Source organism: Heterodontus francisci, chromosome 19 (assembly GCF_036365525.1).
Source record: "Heterodontus francisci isolate sHetFra1 chromosome 19, sHetFra1.hap1, whole genome shotgun sequence".
Taxonomy (NCBI): Eukaryota; Metazoa; Chordata; class Chondrichthyes; order Heterodontiformes; family Heterodontidae; genus Heterodontus; species Heterodontus francisci.
The window spans coordinates 72,992,755-73,012,184 of record NC_090389.1 but is presented as its reverse complement, the minus strand read 5'-3'; the positions used below and the strand labels follow the sequence as shown (position 1 = coordinate 73,012,184).

The 19,430-nt window shown below is 42.8% G+C and overlaps 3 non-coding genes across 3 annotated transcripts; 2 read left to right on the top strand and 1 right to left on the bottom strand.

Annotated features, from left to right (window-relative positions):
- Positions 1-5,176: 5,176 nt before the first annotated feature.
- On the top strand, positions 5,177-5,248 carry trnap-ugg (transfer RNA proline (anticodon UGG)). Its single transcript has one exon. It is a non-coding gene; the product is annotated as a tRNA-Pro (tRNA).
- Positions 5,249-5,557: 309 nt separating this feature from the next.
- On the top strand, positions 5,558-5,629 carry trnap-ugg (transfer RNA proline (anticodon UGG)). The gene has a single exon. It is a non-coding gene; the product is annotated as a tRNA-Pro (tRNA).
- A 227-nt stretch (positions 5,630-5,856) lies between these two features.
- Positions 5,857-5,928, bottom strand: trnap-ugg (transfer RNA proline (anticodon UGG)). The gene has a single exon. It is a non-coding gene; the product is annotated as a tRNA-Pro (tRNA).
- Between the last annotated feature and the right edge of the window lie 13,502 nt (positions 5,929-19,430).

Here is a 19,430-nt window from a genome sequence, read left to right as displayed (position 1 = left end):
TTTCTCAGTGTGAAATATGCATTAAATAGGAAGTTTAAATGTTACTGTAATATTTTGCAACGGTAAGATGAGTGAGTTTAACAGTGTTCTGCTACACTAATCAGTTAAATTTGATTTGAAATAGATAAAGGTATTTCTGGGTTTGAACTCAGGACCTCATGCAGCCAAGTTAGGAGTCACCTCCTGCTACAGGAAGACTTTCAAACTAGCTACTTACCTTAGAATTTAACGTTCTGCCATTCTATAATGAGATTTGTGCCTCTTAACCTCCTACTGCAAGTTCCTTAAGAACTCACTCACTCTCCTGCACAATGCATAATCCAGTTACTCCCATCAAAATTCACTCACAGAATCGCAGAATTATTACAGGCCAAAAGGAGGCCATTCAGTCCATCGTGTCTGTACTGGCTCTCCGAATGAACAATTCACCCAGTGCCGTTCCCCCGCCTTCTCCCCGTAACCCTGCACATTCTTCCTATACAGATAACAGTCTTAATTCCCTTTTGAATGCCTCGATTGAACTGCCTGCACAACACTTAGGCAGTGCGTTCCAGACTTTAACCACTTGCTGCCTGAAATAGTTTTTCCTCGTGTCGCTTTTCCTTCTCTTGCGAATTACTTTAAATCTGTGTCCTCTTGTTCTCTTCTTTAACAGTTTCTCCAAATCTAGTCTGGCCAGACCCCTCATGATTTTGAATACCTCTATCAAATCATCTCTCAGTCTTCTACATACATACGCATTAGGAGCAGAAGTAGGCCATAGTTCTAGCCTCTAGCCTGCTCCGCCATTCAATAAGATCATAGTTGATCCATTTGTGTCTCAAATTCCACACTCCCTTCTACCCCCGATTCCCTTGATTCCCTTGCCTAACAAGAATCCATCTACCTCCACCTTAAAAATATTCAGTGACCTTGCCTTCACCACCCTCTGAGAGAAAAAATTTCTCCTCATCTCTGTCCTAAAAGGGCGACCACTAATTTTAAAACAGTGCCCCCTAGTTCTGGACTCGCCCACAAGTTGAAACATCCTTTCCACATCCACCTGGTCAAGACCATTCAGGATTTTATAAACTTCAATCAAGTCTCCCCTCACTCTTATAAACTCCAGTAAAAACAAGCCCAGTCTGTCCAACCTTTCCTCATAAGACAAACCGCTCATTCCAGGTATCAATTTAGTAAACCTCCTCTGAACCACCTCCAACGCATTTACATCCTTCCTTAAATAAGGAGACCAAAATTGCACACAGTATTCGATATGGGGTTTCACCAATGCCCTGCATAACTAAAGCATAACATCCTTACTTTTATTTTCAATTCCTCTCGTAATAAAGGATAACATTCCATTAGCCTTCTTTATTACTTGCTGTACCTGCATACAAACTTTTTGTGATGCATGCACTAGAACATCTAGATCCCTCTGCATCTCGGAATTCTGCAGTCGTCCTCCATTTAAGTAATATTCTGCTTTTTGATTCTTCCTGCCAAAGTGAACAACTTCACATTTTCCCACATTATATTCCAGCTGCCAGATTTTTGGCCACTCACTCAACCTATCTATATTGGTCTGCAACCTCCTTGTGTCCTCTTCACAACGCATATTCCTACCTATCTTTGTGTCATCTGCAAATTTACCTACCATGCCATCGCTCCGTTCATCTAAGTCATTGATATAAATTGTAAAAGTTGAGGCCCCAGCACAGACCCCTGCGGGACTCCACTCGTCACATTCTGTCAATCAGAAAAGGACCCACTTTCTGTTTTCTGTCAGCCAGCCAATCTTCTATCCATGTTAATATGTTGCCCCCTATACCATGAGCTTCTACTCTGCGCAATAACTTTTTATGTGGCACCTTGTCAAATGCCTTCTGGAAATCCAAGTACAGTACGTCAATAGGCTCCCCTTTATCCACAGCGCATGTTACTCCTTCAAAGAACTCCAATAAATTGGTTAAACATGATTTCCCTTTCACAAAATCATGCTGACTATTCCCGATTACCCTGAGTTTTTCTAAGTGCCCAGCTATAGCCTCCTTAATGATCGATTCTAACACCTTCCCCACGACAGATGTCAAGCTAACTGGCCTATAGTTACCTGTTTTCTGCCTCCCCCTGCCCCCCTCCCTTTTTGCTACTTTCAAGGCTTCTCCAAGGAGAACAGACTCAACTTCTCCAATCTATCTTCGTAACTAAAGTACCTAGCCCCGGAACCATTCTTGTGAATCTTTTCTGCATTCTCTCCAATGCCTTCACGTCTTTCCTAAAGTGCGGCGCCCAGAACTGGATGCAATAGTCCAGCTGAGGACGAACTAGTGTCTTATGCAAGTTCAACATAACCTCCTTGCTCTTGTACTCTATGCCCCTATTAATAAAGCCGAGGATAACATATGCTTTATTAACTGCTCTCTCAATCTGTCCTGTCACCTTCAATGACTTATACACATATACACCCAGTCCCTCTGCTCCTGCACCCCCTTTAGAGTTGTACCCTCTATGTTATTTTGTCTCTCCGTGTTCTTCCTACCAAAATTAATCACTTTACATTTCTCTGCATTGATTATCATCTGCTACTTTTCTGCCATTCCACCAAATTGTCTATGTCCTTTTGAAGTTCTACACTATCCTCCTCACAGTTCACAATGCTTCCAAGTTTCATATCATCCACAAATTTTGAAATTGTGCCCTGTACACTAAGGTCTAGGCCATGAATATATATCAGGAAGATATACACTGACCCCTGGGAAATTCCACTACAAACCTTCCTCCAGCCCAAAAAACATCCATTAATCACTACTCTCTGTTTCATGTCACACAGATAATTTCATTACCATGTTGTTACTGTCCCTTTTATTCGATGAGCTATAACTTTGCTCACAAGTCTGTTATGTGGCACTGTCTCAAATGCTTTCTGGAAGTCCATTACACCACATCAACAGCATTGCCGTCATCAACCCTCTCCGTCACCTCTTCAAAAAACTCAAAGTTAGTTAAACATGATTTTCCATTGCCAAATCTGTGCTGGCTTTCCTTAATCTGCATTTGTCCATGTGCCCATTAATTTAGTCACAAATTATTTCTAGAAGTTGCCCCACCACCAAAGTTAAACTGACTGGACTGTAGTTGCTGGGTTTATCTTTACATCCTTTTTTGAACAAGGGTTTAACATTTGCAATTCTCCAGTCCTCTGACATCACCCCCAAGTCTAAGGAAGACTAGAAAATTATGATCAGTGCTTCTGCAATTTCCACACTCACTTCCCTCAGTATCCTTGGATGCATCTCATTCAGTCCTGGTGCTTTATCAACTTTAAGTATAGGCAACCTATCTAATATATCCTCTTCATCAATCTTAAATCTTTCTAGTGTATTAATTACCTCCTCTTTCACTGTGGCCTGGGTAGCACCTTTTTTTAAAATTCATTCACGGGATGGAGGCGTCACTGGCCAGGCCAGCATTTATTGTCCATCCCTAATTGCCCTTGAGAAGGTGGTGGTGAGCTGCCTTCTTCAACGGCTGCAGTCCATTTGGGGTAGGTATACCCACAGTGCTGTTAGGAAGGGAGTTCCAGGATTTTGACCCAGCGACAGTGAAGGAACGGCGATATAGTTCCAAGCCAGGATGGTGTGTGGATTGGAGGGGAACTTGCAGGTGGTGGTGTTCCCATGCATCTGCTGCTCTTGTCCTTCGAGGTGGTAGAGGTCGTGGGTTTGGATGGTGCTGTCTAAGGAGCCTTGGTGCATTGCTGCAGTGCATCTTGTAGATGGTACAGAATCGATCATTACTATACACTAACCATTACCAAGGGCTTATTCATTGACAATACCCTATGATAGATCTCCAGAAGGAATAAGGCAATTTGGTTAGTAGTTGTTGTATTTGGGCGAGCAGTACAATAACCCAGAAAGGAAACAATGAAACTGTGGAATAAAAACAGAAAATGCTGGAAATACTCAGCAGGTCAGGCAGCATCTGTGGAGAGAGAAACAAAGAGAAATGGGGGGATTGGCTATGATCTCAAATTGTTGAACTCAATGTTAAGTCTGGAAGACTGTAAAGTGCCTAATTGAAAGATAAGGTGCTGTTCCTCGAGCATGTGTTGGAATAATGCAGGAGGCCGAGGAGAGAGTAGGAATGGGGCAGACAAGTAAAATGCCAGGTGACCGGAAGCTCGGGGTCACACTTATGGACTGAATGGAGCTGTTCCACAATGCGATCACCTGATCTGTGTTTGGTCTCCCCAATGTATCATGCACACTAAATTGAACGAAGTGCAAGTAAATTGCTGTTTCATCTGGATGGTGTTTTTGGGGCCTTGAACAGTGGGAAGGGAGAAGGTAAAATAAGCAGATTTTGCATCTCCTGCACTTGCAAAGGAAGGCGCCATAGGGAAGGGGAATGAGTGTTTGGGGAGATGGAACAGGATTCTGCGAAGGGAACAGCCCCTTCGGAATGCTGAAAGAGGAGGGTAAGGGAAGATGTGTTTGGTGGTAGCATCATGCTGGAGTCTAACTCGAGCAGGTAGTGCATTGTTCCTAGCAGTTTAAAAAAAAAACTTTTCATCTGTCTTGGCAGTATTTTTGTGCCAGTCGTGCCATTTACATTCCTGTTAATGTCAGAGGCAATCGTTTTCAGGTTGCTAAGCCGTTTTGACATACAGGAATGCAAATTAGATAAATTATTTTCAGAAAATTACATTTTGGGATACAGTTTATGAGTAATTTGATGTGGTAAGTGCAGCATGACTTTGGACCCACGTTTCCAAAGCTCTCCATGTCATTTCTGAGTCTGTTGTGGACTAATGTGATAGAGATTGATTGCTATGATTAGCTAACAACTCCGCTAGGATTGCACCAGGGTGGTAGAAGGTGAATTAGATGGACCTTGTCCAGCAATTCCTGTTCCTGTGAACGTTTCAATGTGCTTTTTCCTGACCACTGTCTAGCATTCCTGTTTTTGCACAATTGTCTGAGCTGAGAATAGGGAAGACAAGAAAGGTTGTCTCGTCGGTGCCCTATATGTCCCAATAATTCCTGAGGTGGATGTCAGTAAAACGCAGGTGGGTAAGCAAAGGAGTACATTACAATAAAACTATGTAGAATTCAATACAATCCTTCGATCAAAATAGTTGCTGAAGACAGTAATCAAAGTGAAATGTTGCGTTTTCTATTGCTGTAGCATTGGCTCGTTGGTCTAGGGGTATGATTCTCGCTTTGGGTGCGAGAGGTCCCGGGTTCAAATCCCGGACGAGCCCACTTTTGTCATGGAGAACTGTTGGTTACACACATGGAACTCCATGTGCAGTGACCCCCAAATCTGCTGGTGGGGAAGTTAAATTGGGGATTTCACAGAGTCATATGAAAGGTCACAGACCTGAACGTTGACTTTGTTTCTCTTTCCACAGATGCTGCCAGACCTGCTGAGTATTTCCAGCAGTTTTTGTTTTGTTTTGTTTTAAACTGGGGATTGTTTGGCATTGGGAAGAAAAGATAAACACTTTCTCGTGGGAATTTTGTTTCAAAATTGTCTTCATATAAACTAGTGTTTGTGCGTTTCTTGTGGCGGCTCGTTGGTCTAGGGGTATGATTCTCGCTTTGGGTGCGAGAGGTCCCGGGTTCAAATCCCGGACGAGCCCTCTTTTTTTTCTTAACACAGGAGAAGCAAAACTACGTTATTTAATATAATATTCTATGCACCCCGTCGTTTAATTTGGGAGTCTTTGTGGATTATAGAGAGTTGCAGCTTCTAATCCATCCATTTAAATTGTTTGCAAACTTTAGTAATAAACTCAATAATAATGATAAGTTTAATCAAGTGAAGAGTTGGTGTAAAGTAAAAAGTTTACGCTTCGAGATTAAAAAAGGGCTCGTCCGGGATTTGAACCCGGGACCTCTCGCACCCAAAGCGAGAATCATACCCCTAGACCAACGAGCCGATATTGTGATCACGTGGCACAAATTCATATAAAGTCAATTTCGAAATTGTAAATTTCTTTCAATTTTCTGTTTCCTTTCTAAGTTCCTGCCATTCTGCATTCATAGACGATCTCCTGCAAACCTGCCCGGAACATTTTGGGTCAGTGTAAATCTCATCAGATATTTGACTGACATTTTTTCACTTCCAACACCATTTGCTCCCTCATAATCAGGAAAAAATAAAAAGCAAGGGCTACAGATCAGTAAAATAAAGCACTTTATGTAAAAAAGCAAAATACTGGCAAAGCTTGAAATCTGAAATAAAACAGTTTTATTTCTAAGCTTGAAATCTGAAATAAAACAGTTTTATTTCTACTTTTAAAAAAAGCACAGGCAAGGGATCCATACATTGAACTGCAGCCTGATAGCTCCAGCCTCACTGAGTGAAAGGCTGAAACTGCAGCAACTTCACCAGGTAATGCGCCATTGTTCCCAGCAGGGGGCGCCCTGCTGCAATTGCAACATTTCATTCAAAAAAAAGGACCACGCTGGAGTCTGTCTGAGTCTGATTGGTTAAACGTTAACCAATCGTACTGTGAACCTACCTCTTATTCAAGAAGAATCTCACCTACCGTCTGCTGCAGATTTAAGCCCCTTGAAATCCCTACAAAACCATTTCATCTCATTCACCTACCTGCTTAAAGATTTCATTGAACTATATTTAGTTTCAAAAGGACAAGGTGTCCCGTCTATTAAATCTCATTCATTGTAAATGCAAATTGCAGTAAGGTGATGGGCATTGGAGTACAGAGCAGTAACAGCAAACCTCAGACAGCAATAAGGGGCGTCCTAGATCGTCCACATTAGACATCTGACTGAGCAGTTATTAATAAGTGTGTAAGATAAGTTCACTGCTAGGTTCTTTCTTTCTTTTGGGCCTCCTTATCTCGAGAGACAATGGATACGCGCCTGGAGGTGGTCAGTGGTTTGTGAAGCAGCGCCTGGAGTGGCTATAAAGGCCAATTCTGGAGTGACAGGCTCTTCCACAGGTGCTGCAGAGAAATTTGTTTGTTGGGGCTGTTGCACAGTTGGCTCTCCCCTTGCGCCTCTGTCTTTTTTTTCCTGCCAACTGCTAAGTCTCTTCGACTCGCCTCGCTAGGTGTAATGTCTTAAAATGTATAAGCTTAATTAGAAGTGATTCTGATAATTATGATAAGTGATTATGATAACAAGCGCATGGGAAAGGCTTCCACTGCTATGTCCAGACTGGCCAAGAGAGTGTGGGAAAATGGCGCACTGACACGGAACACAAAAGTCCGAGTGTATCAGGCCTGTGTCCTCAGTACTTTGCTCTATGGCAGCGAGGCCTGGACGACGTATGTCAGCCAAGAGCGACGTCTCAATTCATTCCATCTTCGCTGCCTCCGGAGAATACTTGGCATCAGGTGGCAGGACCGTATCTCCAACACAGAAGTCCTCGAGGCGGCCAACATCCCCAGCTTATACACATTACTGAGTCAGCGGCGCTTGAGATGGCTTGGCCATGTGAGCCGCATGGAAGATGGCAGGATCCCCAAAGACACATTGTACAGCGAGCTCGCCACTGGTATCAGACCCACCGGCCGTCCATGTCTCCGCTTTAAAGACGTCTGCAAACGCGACATGAAATCCTGTGACATTGATCACAAGTCGTGGGAGTCAGTTGCCAGCGTTCGCCAGAGCTGGCGGGCAGCCATAAAGACAGGGCTAAAGTGTGGCGAGTCAAAGAGATTTAGTAGTTGGCAGGAAAAAAGACAGAGGCGCAAGGGGAGAGCCAACTGTGTAACAGCCCCGACAAACAAATTTCTCTGCAGCACCTGTGGAAGAGCCTGTCACTCTAGAATTGGCCTTTATAGCCACTCCAGGCGCTGCTTCACAAACCACTGACCACCTCCAGGCGCATATCCATTGTCTCCCGAGATAAGGAGGCCAAAGAAGAAGATGATAAGTAATAATGCTTTAAAATATTGTTAAAGTAACGATAATATGTGTAAGCTGAGCTAAACATGGTTTGAGGCTGAGAAGCGAGCCTAATGCTGAGCCAAGGTTATGCTAAAAAAAACTGTCAGCAAAAAACAAACCTTGAGTTAAATATGAAAAGAATGTATGTTCGAACCCAACAGATAATGAAAAACAGCATTAATTAAGTGACAATTAAAGCAGGAGGTTTAAAGCTTCTATGATCTGTTATCACTAGAGTAAAAGACATTGCTGTAATTCATGTAACAATTGTTTGTATGAAATTCCTACATAAGGAATAACTAAGTTGCAAGAAAATGAAACAAGGTGATAGCAGAAAAATAAGCATAAATTTAATGTTAAAGCTTTAAAACTGACGATTAAAGGTAAATCAGTGTCAGAACAGTAGGAGGCTTTCAAAAGGCAGATTCAAGGGGTTCAGAGTAAACATGTTCCCACAAAGAAAAAGGGTGGGACGGCCAAATCTAGAGCCCCATGGATGTCAAGGAGCTTACAGGGTAAGATAAGGCAGAAGGGCAAGGCTTATATCTGACACCGAGAGGAGTATAGAAAATGGAGGGGTAAAATCAAAAGGCAAATTAGGAAAGCAAAGAGAGGGCATGAAAGAATATTGGCAAGCAAAATCAAGGAGAACCCAAAGATGTTCTATCAATACAAGAGTAAGAGGATAACTAAGGAGAGAGCAGGGCCTATAAAAGACCAAAAAAGTAACCTATGTGTAGGGGTGGAAGATGTTGGTATTGTTCTTCACAGAATCACAGAATCGTTACAGCGCAGACGGAGGCCACTTGACCCATCGTGACTGCACTGGCTCTCTGAAAGAGCAACTCCCTCAGTTCCATTCCCTTGCCTTCTCCCCATAACCCTGCACATTCTTCCTTTACATATAACTGTCTAATTCCCTTTGAATGCTTCAATTGAGCCTGCCTCCACCATGTTCTCAGGCAGCGCATTCCAGACCTTCACAACTGCGTCAAAAAGTTTTTCCTCATGTCACTTTTGCTTTTCTTAATGAATACTTTAAATCTGTGCCCTCTCATTCACGATCCTTTCATGAATGGGAACAGTTCCTCTCTGTCTACTCTGTCCAGACCACTCATGATTTTGAATACCTCTATCAAATCACCTCTAAGCCTTCTCTTCTCCAAGGAAAACAGTCCTAACTTCTCCAATCTATCTTCATAACTCAAATTCATCATCCCTGGAACCATTCTCATGAATCTTTTCTGCACTGTCTCCAATGCCCTCATGTCTTTTCTCAAGTGCGGTGCCCAGAATTGGACAATATCTGCATCGTCCCCGTCTTTTTTTCTAGAAGTATTTATTTATTTAGAGATACAGCACTGAAACAGGCCCTTCAGCACACCAAGTCTGTGCCGACCATCAACCACCCATTTATACTAATCCTACATTAATCCCATTACCCTCTCACATCCCCACCTTCCCTCAATTCCCCTACCACCTACCTATACTAGGGGCAATTCATAATGGCCAATTTACCTATCAACCTGCAAGTCTTTAGCACCCGGCGAAAACCCACGCGGTCACAGGGAGAACTTGCAAACTCCGCACAGGCAGTACCCAGAATCAAACCCGGGTTGCTGGAGCTGTGAGGCTGCGGTGCTAACCGCTGCGCCACTGTTCTGCTGTGCTTTTAGTTAGCTGCAATTGCATTTATTTACAACAGGCCTTTGTCCTTACTCAGAAAGTGACTAAATTATGAGCTAAAATGCACTGAAATGATGGCTCTCAAATTGGCCTTCCAGATCAATCGTCTTCATTAAAATGTGCTAATCACGAGGCTATTTATTGTGACTCATTTCTGCAATAGCACAGCCATTCCAGCTCCTTGAATACAGAGAGGCACTGGACTAAGTGAATTACGGCATCTGATTCCTGAAAATGGCCAGAGAATTTTTCAGGAGGATTAAAATTCTAAAACATCAAACTTATTTGTGCATGAAAAACTTCCCACCACCAAAGTTAAACTGACTGGCCTGTCGTTGCTGGGCTTATCTTTGCACCCTTTATTGAATAAGGGTGTAACGCTTGCAATTCTCCAGTCCTCTGGCACCACCCCCGAGTCTAAAGAAGACTGAAAAATTATGGCCAGTGCCTCTGCGATTCTTAATGAATACTTTGCGTCTGTCTTTACAAAAGAGGGGGACGATGCAGATATTGTAGTTAAAGAGGAGGAATGTGAAGTATTGGATATGATAAACAGAGAGGGAGGAAGTACTATGGGATTAGCATCCTTGAAAGTTGATAAATCACCAGGGCCAGATGAAATGTACCCCAGGCTGTTAAAAGAAGCAAGAGAGGAAATAGTGGAAGGTCTGACCATCATTTTCCAGTCATCACTGGATACAGGTGTGGTGCTGGAGGATTGCAGAACTGCTAACGTTGTACCTCTTTTTAAAAAGGGAGTGAAGGATAGACTGAATAATTACAGGTCAGTCAGTCTAACCTCAGTACTGGGCAAATTATTGGAATCTATTCTGAGAGACAGGATAAACTGTCACTTAGAAAGGCATAGGTTAATCAAGGATAGTCAGCATGGATTTATGAAGGGAAGATCTTGTTTGACCAACGTGATCGAATTTTTTGAAGAAGTAACAAGGAAGATAGATGAGGGTAGTGCAGTTGATGTGGTCTACATGGATTTTAGCAAGGCTTTTGACAAGGTCCCACGTGGCGGACTGGTTAAAAGAATTAAATCCCATGGGATCCAGGGAAATGCAGAAAGGTGGATACAAAATTGACTCAGTGGCAGGAAACAAAGGGTAATTGTTGACGGGTGTTTTTGCAACTGGAGGGCTGTTTCCAGTGGTGTTCCGCAGGGCTCAGCAGGGTCCCCTGCTTTTTGTGGTATATATTAACGATTTGGATGTAAATGTAGGGGGCATGATCAAGAAGTTTGCAGATGACACAAAGGTTGGCCATGTGGTAGATAGCGAGAAGGATAGCTGTAGGCTGCAGGAAGATATTGATGGTCTGGTCAGATGGGCAGAAAAGTGACAAATGGAATTCAACCCGGAGAAGTGTGAGGTGATGCATTTGGGGAGGTCAAACTAGGCAAAGGAATAAACAATTAATGGGAAAATACTAAGAGGCGTAGGGGAAGTGATGGACCTTGGAGTGAATGTCTACAGATCCCTGAAGATAGCAGGACAGGTCGATAGGGTGATTAAGAAGGCATATGGAATCCATTTCTTTATTAGCTGAGGTATAGAATATAAGAGCAGGGAGGTTATGCTGGAACTAAATAACTCATTGGTTAGGCCACAACTTGAGTACTGTGTGCAGTTCTGGTCACCTCATTACAGAAAGGATGTCATTGCTCTAGAAAGGGTACAGAGGAGATTTATGACGATGTTGCCAGGACTGGAAAAATGCAGCTAAGAGGAAAGATTAGATAGGCTGGGGTTGTTCTCCTTGGAACAGAGAGGGCTGAGGGAAGATCTGATTGAAATGTACAAAATTTTGAGAGGCCTGGATAGAGTGGATGTGAAGGACCTATTTACCTTAGCAGAGAGGTCAGTGCCTAAGGGGCATAGATATAAAGTGATTGGTAGAAAAATTAGAGGGGAGATGAGGAAAGACTTTTTCACCCAGAGGATAGTGGGAGGCCTGAAACTCACTACCTGAAAGGGTAGTTGAGGCAGAAACCCTCAACTCATTCAAAAGGAGTCTGGCTATGCACCTCAAGTGCCGTAATCTGCAGGGCTATGGACCAAATGCTGAAAGGTGGGATTAGAATGGGTGGATCATTTTTCGGCCGGCACAGACACGATGGGCCAAGTGGTCTCTTTCTGTGCCTTAAACTTGCTATGAATCTATGATTCTAAACAGAATGAGTGAGATAGCCCAAGCGATATGTCAGTTGCCACGTAGGCTTAAAGGAGAAATCCAAGTAAGAAAGAAGAGAATCTTCAGTCAACAGAACACAGCTAGCGAAAGAGAGACTGCGCCACAGTCACTAGGAGGGCCACCACCGAGGTTCTGCAGAACAGACTGTGACTATTGTCTTTGTTAAGTATTCCTTTTTTGCACTGAATGTAAACTATTTAATAAATCTGCTGCACTTATAACCAACATATACCTGTACCCACAGTGGTTTGTTGTAGTCACTGACAAGTCATCCTTGTTGGATTAAATTGCATCCTGAAAGTAGTAGAAAAGCTACGAGTGCAGGAGTCTAGAGGCGAGAATTTAAAAAAGGATGCAGTTACTTCAAGCTAAATAAAAGTCACATGCAATTACATTTTCCTTCCCCCAGCAACCCTGCCATCAAGATATATATAAATGTTAAATATTTACAATAAAGTTTAATGTTGGTTACAAACCTTATTTCAGATCGGTTAGCAAGTTTGGAACCAGCATACCAAATGCCAACACAGAATTGTTACGGCACAGAAGGAGGCCATTCAGCCCATCATGCCTGCACTGGTTCTCCAAAGGAACAATTTACCTAGTGCCACTCCCTCGCCTTCTCCCTGTAGCCCTGCACATTTTTCCTTTTCCAATTCCCTCTTGAATGTCTCAATTGAACCTCCCTGCACCACACTCTCAGGTAGTGCATTCCAGATTCTAACCACTCGCTGCATGAAAAAGTTGCCATTGCTTCTTTTGTCAATCACCTTAAATCTGTACCCTCTTGTTCTCGATCCTTCCACTAGTGCGAGGCTTTTCCCTATCTATCCTGGCCAGACCCCCTATTTTGTATATCTCTATCAAATCAATACCAACCACCCTCTTGGGGGAGGGGTCACTAATGAAGGATTATATAACCTGTCCAATCTAAAAATAAGATAATTCCATATTTTCCATCATCACCACACACCCACAAAAAAAAATCAACCAATGACCCCACCATCCTTGCAAACTACTATCCCATCTCTAACCTCCCTTCCCTCTTCAAAGTCCTTAAACGTGTTGTCGCCTCTCAAATCTGTTCCCATCTTTCCCGCAACTCCGCGTTTGAATCCCTCCAAACAGGTTTCTGCCCCAGCCACAGTACCGAAACAGCTCTTATGAAAGTCACAAATGACATCTTATGTGATTGTGACAAAGATAAACTTTCTCTCCTCGTCCTTCTCAACCTGTCTGCAGTCTTTGACACGGTTGACCACAACATCCTCCTCCAATGCTTCTCCACGATCCTCCAGCTGGGTGGGACTCCTCTCGCCTGGTTCAGTTCTTATCTATCTAATTGTAACCAGAGAATAACTTGGAATGGTTTCTCCTACTGCTCCTGCACCATTACCACTGGTGTCCCCAAGGATCTATCCTTGGCCCTCTCCTATTTCTCATCTAGATGCTGCCCCTGGGCGACATCATCTGAAAGCACGGCATTAGTTTTCACATGTTTACTGACGACACTCAGCTCTACATCACCACCACTTCTCTCAACTCCTCCACTGTTGCTAAATTATCAGACTGCTTATCCACATCAAGTGCTGGATGAGCAGTAATTTCCTCCAATTAAATATTGGGAAGACTGGAGCCATTGTTTTCAGTCCTTGCTCCAAACTCCATTCCCTAGCTACTGACTCCATCCCTCTCCCAGGCAACATTCTAAGATTAAGCCAGTTCGTTTGCGACCTCAGTGTCACATTTGACCCCGAAATAAGCTTCCGCCCTCATATTCATGCCATCACTGAGACTGACATTTCCACCTCTATAACATCACTCAACTTTGCCCCTACCACAGTTCATCTGTTGCTGAAACCCTCACTCATGCCATTGTTACCTCTAGATTTGACTATTCCAACGTACTCCTGACCATATTGTACCCTCTGTAAACTTGAGGACATCCAAAATTCTGCTGCCTTTGACTTAACTGGCACCAAGTGCCATTCCCCTATCACCCCTGTGCTCACTGACCTACATTGGCTCCTGGTCAAGCAACATCTTGATTTTAAAATTCTCATCCTTGTTTTCAAATCCCTCCATGGCCTCGCCCCTCCCTATCTCTGTAATCTCCTCCAGCCCCACAACCCTCCGAGATATATGTGCTTCTCTAATTTTGACCTCTTGAGCATTCCTGATTTTAATCCCTCCACCATTGGTGGCTGTGTCTTCAGTTGCCTCGGTCCCATCTCTGGATTTTCCTCCCTACACCTCTCTGCCTCTCCACCTCGCTTTCTTCCTTGAAGACACTCCTTAAAATCTACCTCATCTGACCTAATATCTTCTTATGTGGCTCAGTGTCATACTTTGTTTTATAATGCCCTTGTGAAGCGCCTTGGGACGTTTTATTACATTAAAGGCGCTATATAAATTTTGTTGCTGTTGTTTGGATCAAAATTCTTCCATTTGGGTCAATTGTGCATCTGACGCCAAGTTCTATTTTGTACCAACGCTCAACATTGCACTCATTTTGTGCAACCCTGGTGTCAATGGCGTTACCTCCCAATGTAAATGGGGCTGAGTTAAGAGCGATGTTGATACATGAATAAATCTGATCAATGCACAGCAATCAAGACACAGCAGTTATAGATCTTCCCACTTAATTGTATGATGCATACGAAAGTACTGTTTATTTAACGTTATATAAAACAAGCCGAAGAAGTCATAATCATAACATGATTGTGCATTATGCAACTTGATTCACGTATAGGCTGGAACAGGGTTTGATTGGTAGGAGTTGATGTCACTTTGGCTGGATTTTGGGACTATGGATCAGTTTGTTTTGCAGCTTATTGTGTGGGTATGCGCTTTAATTTATGCAGCGGTGCAACATGTTTTCGCGATCAAGTTGCAAATTTTACGGTCAGCGAGTTGATCAGTGTGGGAGCATAAAAGTTAACATCACTGTGTCTGAGACAAACAAACTGAAAAAAAAAAACTAAAATAAGTTCTAACAAAACTAAAACAAAGATTTTGATACATTTCTGTAATAATCGGTTGAAGTGGCTTCACAATCGAGCATAACAGATACTGAAGTTAATATATGGAGAATAATAATACCGAAGCGCCAATCACAAATATAATAACAGGCACGTGAGATTGAGAATAATAGATACTGGGAGTGTAATGTACAGAGAATAGATAGTTGGGCTGATATTGATATAGAATGATAGTTTCCCAGGAGTGAGATCTACAGAAAATAATAGATACCTGGGAGTGAGATATGTACAGATTGATGGATACCTGGAAGTTAAATGGATAGAAAATAATCGATATCAGGGAGTGAGGTATAATTCGAACTACGAAGAATGCTATAGGTGCTGTTTAAGGAGAATGGTGTCTGTGTAGGTGCTGTTTACAGATGTTGGACTTTGCGTCGATATTCCTCGTTTATAGTGGCCTCTATGTAAGTGCTATTTGCATGTGCTTAGATACTACTTATAGACTGTGGTCTGTGTATAGATGCTGCCTATATACAGCGGTCTGTGCATTGGTGCTCCTTACAGCTAGTGAGTGATCAGTGTTGATGCTATGTACAGACAATTGGAAAGAAAGACCTGCATTTATATAGCGCTTTTCACCACCACTGGACGTCTCAAAGCGCTTTACAGCCAGAAGTACTTTTTGAAGTGTAGTCACTGTCGTAATGTAGTTGTTTGTGTGAAGGTGCGGTTTATAGTTAGCGATTCTGGGTAGGTACTGTTTAGGTACAGACTCACTGTGTAGATTACTTATGTATAGTACCTCACTCTTGGTGCTATCTAAATACAATGGTCTCTGGTAGAAGCTATTAACATACAGTTGTCTTACTGTAAGTGCTACTTACCTAGAGTAATCTCTGTATGTGCTGTTCAAATACAGTAATCTTTGGTAGTTGCTTCCTAAAAGCTATTTATAAAAATAATGGTTCCTGTGGGGCAAAGGTGGGTATATGGAGTTAGGTCACAGATCAGCCATGATTGTATTGAATGGCAGAACAGTCTCCAGAGGCTAAGTAACTTACTTCTGCTCCTATGTGCTTGTGTAAGTGGTATTTACATATAACAATCTGTATATCAAACAATCATAGAAGGCCGTTCAGCCCTTCATGCCTGTACCACCTCTTTGAAAGATCTATCCAGTTAGTCCAATTCCCCTGTTCTTTCCCCATAGCTCAGCAAGTACTTATCCAATTCTCTTTTTAAAGTTATTATTGAATCGGCTTCAGCCACACTTTCAGACTGTGCATTCAGATCATAACAACTCTCTGTGTAAAATTTATTTTCGTTATGTTACCTCTAGTTCTTTTGCCAATTCCTTAAATCAGTGTCCCCTGGTTTCTGACTTTCTGCTACTGCAAACCGTTTTCCCTTGTTTACTGTATCAAGACCCTTCCACATTTTGAATGTCTTTATCATATCTCCTCTTAACAGTCTCAGAGAAGGTAACCAAAGAGAACAACTCTAGTTTCTTTAGTCTCTCTATGTAACTGACGTCATTCATCCCTAGTACCATTTTAATAAAGCTACTCTGCATCCTCTCTAAGGCCTCAACATCCTTCCTAAAGTGAGGTGGCCAGAATTGGCGACAATACTTTAGCTGGGGGCCTAAACAGTATTTTAAAAAGCAACTTCCTTGCTTTTGTACTCTATGCCTTTCTTTATAAAGCCAAGTATCCTGTATGCCTTTTTAACAGCCTTCTCAACTTGTCCTGCCATCTTCAGAGATCTGTGTATGTACAACTCCAGGTCTCTTCGTTCCTGCACCTCCTTTAAATTTTGTTTATACTTGGATTATTTTGCCTCGTCTCTTTCTTCTTACCAAAATGAATCACTTCACACTTCTGCGCATTAACTTTCATCTGCCATGTATATGCTCATTCCACCAGTCTATGTCTTCCTGACTATCTCTTCACTGTTTATTACATTTCCGAGTTTCATCTCATCTGCAATCTTTGAAATTATGCCCTATATACCCAGGTCCAGGACATTCATATATATCAAAAAGAGCAGTGTTCCCATCACCAGCCCCTGGGGAAAACCACTGTGCACTTCCCTCCAGTCTGAAAAAGAACTGTTCACCACTACTCTCTGCTTTTTGTTCCTCAGCCAATTTCATGACCACACAGCCACTGCCCCTTTAATGGCATGAACTTCTATTTTGCCGGCAAGGCTAGTATGTGGTACATCATCAAAAGCCTGTTGAAAGTCTATATATGCAACATCAACTGCGCAACCCTCGTCCACCCACTCCTCTACTTCATCATAGACCTCAATCAAACATGATTTGCCCTTAAAATTCCATGCAGGTTTTCATTTGTTTACCCATTTTCCAAGTGCCAATGTCAATTAATTTTGTGAGGGATTATTGTTTGTAAAAATTTCCCCACCACTGATTGTTATGCTGAATGACCTGTAATTGCCAGGTTTATCCTTCACTCCTTTTTTGAACGGGGTTGCAACATTTGCAATCCTGAAGTCTTCTGGCACCACTCCTATATCTAAGGAAGATGTAGGCAGTATATGCAAACAATAACTTCTCTGGCTGCTAGTCACATGCAGTGGTGTCTCTGTTATTTACATGCTGGTGTTCTGTCTGTCTGTGCTTTTCATGCACAGATGGTACAAATGCAGGCGATCTTTACATGAAAGGTGCAGTTTACAGATGGAAAGGTGTAACTTTACAGGTGTTTTTTTTTAGATTTATTGGGCTGAATTTTCATCCCGAGGTGGAAGGGGGCTTGGAGGGGTGTGTGCTGGCAATTTTTCACTACATGCTAGCGTGCCAGTCTGCTGGCCTGTTTCCACCTCCAGCCTATTTCCAGGGGCTTCTGTGGGGTGACGACTATCCTCCCACTACTGGTGCATCACCCATTAGACCAATTACAGAGCCAATTGAGGGAACTCTTCACATTCCATCTTCATTCATCACATTCATCCATCACATTCACCCTGATGATGGTCTAGCAGGTGACCACTGTATATATATTTTTTTACCATTTACAAGTCTTCACAGCACGCCTCCATCTTGAGTCACCCTCGCATTCCCCCACCTGCAAGGGCAGTGCCCACCTTTCCCAGGGGGCTGCCAGTAGCCCAGAGGCTTGGGCACTCCTATTGGCCCTCCCGGCTGTAGAGCCCACCTGCCATCGTTAATTGGACAGGACTCCTGGAGGGACCTCTTAATTAGCCACCTCCTTGAAAATCTCCTCCAGGGTCCTGCCACTTCCAGGTTCCTGATCCGGAATGCAGATCGGCATTGGGATCAGGACCCTGGAATTAAAGTTCAGCTCATTGTGTTTGTTCCAGATAGGTGATCTTTAAGTAGAGGTGCTTGCGAAAGATGTAGAGGTGCTTGCGAAAGATGTGTAATCTCTGTTGCTGGTGCTTTATAGTCAGGGGATTGCCCTTTCCAAGAGTTTTTTAAAAAATTAGATAGTCATCTCTCTGTACTGTTGCTGATTGTGGACAGGTTGCCCACCTCCCGTACAGATGTTTTGAACTGGCAGAAAGTTTCCATACAACTGTTCTTTATGAACTGGTGATGTGCATTACATAGCTCATCAGGTAAGTGTGTATGTGCTCAAATATGACTATTGCGCTTTTGTGTAAGACTCAAAATTATACCTGTAATTTCTCATGTAGTAAATTGTTGATCTTGGCTGGGGCCAATGTGTGGGCCTTTGTACGGAGAGAGGAAAACTCAGGAGACAGTTTCCAGGATTGGTCTCCCACACTGTTCAAGTGACTAGTTAAACGGTGACAAATCATGCAGAGGCACCTCATGATCTTGAGTAACATTAAGGGGGATGGAAGACACCAACTTAAACCAATGAGGATATTAAAATAAAAAAGCAAAATACTGCAGATGCTAGAAATCTGAAATAAAAACAGAAAATGCTGGAAACACTCTGCAGGGCAGGCAGCATCTGTGGAGAGAGAAATAGAGTTAATGTTTCAGATCAATGACCTTTTATCAGAACTGAGAAAAGTTAGAGACGTAATAGGTTTTAAGCTAGTGAAAAGAGTAGAAATTCTTCAAGGTGGGAATTCCTGGAAGAGAAGTGGCAGTGAATCAAACACTAATACAAAAGCAAAATACTGCAGATGCTGGATATTAAAGTATATAAATCTTAAAGTTTGATTATTGTGATGTATTTCTACTCATATTTTCAGATTGGGACTTTGTGAAATGAATGGATGAGTATAGTTTACTGTGGCTCTTCAATCCTTCTTCCAGCAGATATTTAGATGAATATATTCGTTTATCTGAAATAAAAACAGAAGGTGCTGGAAGTGCCCAGCAGGTCAGGCAGCATCTGTAGAGAGAGAAACAGAGTAACGTTTCAGTTCGATGACCTTTCGTGAAAACTGGAAGATTCATGAATGAGACTCTCAGCCTGCAATGATCAATTTCACTCCGATGCCTGCGCCCCGCCCCCAGCTCCCTCCCTCTCTTTCAATTGGTCAATCCCTGCCGAAGTCCCGCCTTACTCGGCTCACCATAGGACGGAGCCGTCGCCAGGGACCGCCTCCCCGATTGTCTCCGATTGGTCGAGAGCGTGCACGGAGACTCCGCCCACTTCGCCTGGTGGGGCGCTGACGTCAATGC